General features: G+C 36.1%; 1 long non-coding RNA gene across 1 annotated transcript; it reads left to right on the forward strand.

Annotated features, from left to right (window-relative positions):
* The first annotated feature begins 675 nt into the window (after nt 1-675).
* LOC139717946 (uncharacterized) lies at nt 676-3,054 on the forward strand. The gene is made up of 3 exons (XR_011710012.1): nt 676-814; nt 1,542-1,622; nt 2,808-3,054. It is a non-coding gene; the product is annotated as an uncharacterized lncRNA (long non-coding RNA).
* Nucleotides 3,055-4,732: the final 1,678 nt, after the last annotated feature.

Consider the following 4,732-nt stretch of genomic DNA (forward strand, 5'->3'; position numbering starts at 1 on the left):
GATTCCTTTTCTTAAAAAGGGATAAATAACAGACAAAAAAAAGAAACAATGGTAAGATAAATTCAATTTCCCTTGATGATTTTTATAAGGAAAATATCACTTTTTCACACTTCCACCACCTGCATGAGATATGTTCCTGAATTATGACACCCTCGTCCACTGGGAAATCCAAGGCGATATAATTACCAAGATTACTGGAGAATGATGATGGGTGACGGTGACGAGTAACACTATGTTAGGGGCATCATTGATCATCAAATACGTCAAATGTCAATATGACGCATAATTTTGGTGTGACGCTTTGGTGTTATTTTGGCTGTATGAAGTTGTTAATTTTGATGGGAGGTTGGCAAAGATTTTTGTTCAGTTGGAAATCGACTGAAGTATATCTTTACTTTTTGTCTTATTTCTAGGTAGATTATTTTCGTTAGCATACCAATGCAAGGAAACTGATTTCATTGTTAAGAAATGCATAAGTTCCGGTTCTCTTTTCAACACCGATTGGGAACAAATGCTAAAAAATTACTGCACATGAAAGGACGATGAGCGTTCCACATCAATGCATATTAACATATTTGTAATATTCACTTCCAAGAAATGCCCTCTGTGCAACTGGTTAACGGAGCCTCTCCTCTGGAAGGTCTAGTGTTCCTGGAGTCAGGTAGCTATGCCTGTTATGACGGATTTACCGCAAAAGCTGCCGAATTGGTGTGTGGAGAACTAGGCTTCCCAGCGGCAGAGGAGTATTCGCCTGAGCCTACGCCAAGTTTGGCAACCCGAACCAGAACTCAACGCGTATCATGTTCATCTCAAGGTAAGTGCTCTGTTATGTGTTTATTTGAATGAACATACCATACCTTCATTATCTACATCAATTTAAAAAAAAAAACAGAAACCAGAAACCAACAAACCTAGTAACCAAATCAGAATAACAGAAACAATGAGCGACGTCATATAAAAGAAGGTATATAGAATTAAGATTACAGTTTTAAATGATTATTCGAGACTTGGTTTGACAAAACCCCCGGATAAAGAAAATCATTCAGATTTTGCTAGTGCAGCAGCATAGAACATGCATTTGTTAAAGTAGTTACATTTACCCAAGAGCAAAAGCAAAATTCTACGGGATGTTTTATTTCCTATCAAATGGAGGAAAAACAAAACAAAACAAAACGGAAGAGAAATAATTTGGAGTACATTATTTAAGTAATTTTCTAAATCTAAGATTTCGAAACAATTAAGGGAATAGAAGGCAGGTCAAAGTTTAAAAAGGTTATAATTTTTCACATCAGGACAGATGTAATAAATATTGGCCATTGACAGATAAATCGTTGCATTGTGTATGCTTTTACTTTCTATTCTTTTTTATTCTTTTTAGTGATGAGAATCATGATAAGAAGAATTCAACATTCCTTTAAAGCGTTTTCTCAACATATCATTGTGCCAAATTTTTTGCTTCATGATTAATGACGTGACCGGACAGTTGATCAGTGGAAAAAAAGAAAACAAAAAAAAACAAAATCTACGTCATCAATGCACAGATTCATACAGGTTTCAGCGTTTACGGGATTGCCCAACCGATGAGTGTTCCTCCAACATGGCTGTCAGAGTGAAATGCCGAGGTGAGACTATAATCAACGCAATATCATATTTAGCAGCAACAATTATGAATACAATTCGCTGTTCCGATCAGTGATAACTCGAAACCAAAATTGACGCGGAAAAAGAAAGTGAAAAACAGAAGGTGTTACAACATAAGGTGGTTCGTGATGAGGGTGAAATTTGCTATTACATTTTAAAGACGCATCACGCACAAAAAAAGGAGGCCAGGATGAATTTTCACTTTTCTACATTGTAGTATAAAAATGTAAAATCTAAGCTTTGAAATGAGACAGTTGTAATATATTATATCGTGTAAATTAAACCATCATTTCCTATTTAGAAAGTAAATGATTTGATGAACAGAGGAGATGCATTTTCATAGAAAAAGGAGAAAACAAGATATAAAGGGTACTTCAAGCGTCTCGTGCGAAATAATCAATTAAACATGCATGTTCCATCTCCCAGTGAAAGCATCATGCGTTTTTTGTTTTTGTTTTTTGGTAAATAGACATGCTTATAATACATGTCTTATACATATTAACGTGATAACTATGGTGTCTATTAACCAGTAACAACCCTCCGCATTGAAAGATTGTAGATACGATGGAAATCGTAAACACCGACTATATAACCGTGAATAATTTTGGATATTGAAGGAACACATGGTAGTAGGAGCATAATCAGGTGTAGGTTATTTCATGTTTTCTTCACAGCTTATGTCTACAGAACGACGCATCTTATTTTGTATAATTTGCTATTCAAGGATCTTTCATTGTTGTTGGTGTCAATTTGCGGAACAGGAGTTGACCTGGATGAAGGGTGATGTTCGTTATTCCGAAGCTTTTTTATTTCATCCGAAATGAAAAAAAAGGAAGAAGAAAAAGCTGAATTCTAAAGACCCTCGTTATTACGAGCTTTATTTCGCTTACGGTTTCCTGTACCTTTGAATTGTATGTTGTTGTTTGTTGTTGTTGTCGTTTTTTGTTTTTTTTTTATTTTTTTTTTTGTTTGTTTGTTTTTTACTTACGACAAACCGGAATAACTTGAGGATTCGTCGGTAAAACGAACCTTCAGAATATTAGCCAAACTGTGATCGGTCTCATAAAAATTCTGATAGCTGAAAGACAAAACAAACAATCAAACAAACAAATAAAAAGATGTTATCCAGGTAACTGTCTTCGTGTTCACATTTTGTTTGTTCTTAGGGCCTGGATTTCTCGGATGCTATCAAGGTGACCATAAAGCCCTTTCGATTCTGCTCGTCTATGCGTCTGAGTCTAAATCCGATGAGGAATGTATATCTACCTGCAGGAAAAAACCGAAAAACAATGGTGTTGCTGTCATACATCGTGGGTTTTGTGTTTGTTTCCAATCAAAATCGTATGCCGATTTCATTTTTGATGGAAGTTTTTCGAACAACTGGACATGTCCCAGCCAGGCACAACCTATATCCGAAGAACGTGTCCATTATTCACTCAACAGTGAGTATGAGTTTAAAAGCGAAAGAAACACGCAATATTGTTTATACAATAAGAACAGGAAGCACAATAGACAAAAGTGAGCCTGCACAATCCCAAGAAAATATCCCGAGATAAATTATCACAATCGCATTCTAAAAAGGGGTTCCTATTTTCAGCTTTGAAATAGCCCTTAATAGGATGGAAGGTTCCCGCCCACAAAGTAATGAAAACAGATTGTGTTAAATATATCAAAACACAAGGTTACTTACCGTATTAGAAATTGAATCATCTTCGACCAACTGCTTTAATGACGACTACCGGAATTGTAAGCTCATAAGGAGTAGGGGAAAAAATACAAAAGCGTCAACAAAAACTGCCAATGATATCATTTGTAACTAATATAATGCAATGAACTTCGAGTTTGATTAGAAAGAGGGTTGCTTATTGTTTTTCTGAGTTGTAAGTTCTACTGGAAAACAACCAAGGGGACCATTTTTGGAGTTTTGTGACGGAGGGTAATTTATCTTCATATTTTTATCATTTTTCTTCACACGTTTTGTGAAGTTGAATGCCATGGCACGATTGGTCTTGCGAGGTACGATCAAAACATAACATTATTTCACAATATCCACGTTGATATTACCTGTTTATCGATAAAATTCATCAACCTCTTCAACAGCCGTCGTGATGGTCTTTAGGCAATGTAAACAGGTCTTTAATAAACGATATTAGTTCTTTCATAATGTGCACAACCATTTTTTTTTTTATTATCGTATCTATATAATTACTTTGATTGGCTTTTCTGTTTTCCTCAATGATTTGAAGCATCTGTTGGGTATTGTGATTACCCTAGTCCAGTGACGAACGGTCAATGGACCACAAATAGCACGAGATATGGGTCCAACATTACTCTCAGCTGCGGTGGAGGTTACGTCATCAATGACTCCGCAACTTTGCAGTGTAAGGAAGTACCCGGTTGGTCGACTTACTTTCCGCAATGGAATCCGCCATTCGCGTCTTGCCGAGCTGTCGCAAATGAATCAAACGGTCGGTAGTAGATAAAAGAGTACCCTCTGTTGTGTGGGCGTGTGTGTATATTTTTTAGTGTAAAGTTTCCACAAAATTGAATGCAAATGGTGTATTTATTCTCGTGATCTAATGACAGGAATACTAGGCCCAATCAATAATTATGCCTTAAAAATGTGCATCGAAATCATTATAAACAGCAAGGGACTGAAACTATAGCATGGATCAATATCAACATGATCGGTGTTGTCATTGATACTTTGCGATATCATTGGTGTTATGTATTCAATAAATATGAAAATGGTCAGGATGAGGATGGTTTTACGATTTCTTGTCATAAAGATTGTTTTTTTATCCCTAGTTTGTTTTTCTGTTTGTTTTTTAGCAAAGCATATTTTAAACAAAAGTTGACATCAGGAGGTCTACATTCTAAATGTTAAATATCATTATTTTTCAAAAGCGATTCTTAACTCTTTATGTGCCACGTTCGCACGTCCGACTCAGTCGACGGCGCACAGTGGGCCAGAATGAGCTCAAAGTGCGCCAAAATTATATTCCATGGTTTCTTTTTACCCAAATTTGGTGTGTAGGGGTAATTTGGGGCGTAGAATTGATTGAACACAATTTCAAGCTCATATGACGTC

Source organism: Diadema antillarum, unplaced genomic scaffold (genome assembly GCF_040938485.1).
Source record: "Diadema antillarum isolate AM-2024a unplaced genomic scaffold, OU_Dant_1.0 scf00000008, whole genome shotgun sequence".
NCBI lineage: Eukaryota > Metazoa > Echinodermata > Echinoidea > Diadematoida > Diadematidae > Diadema > Diadema antillarum.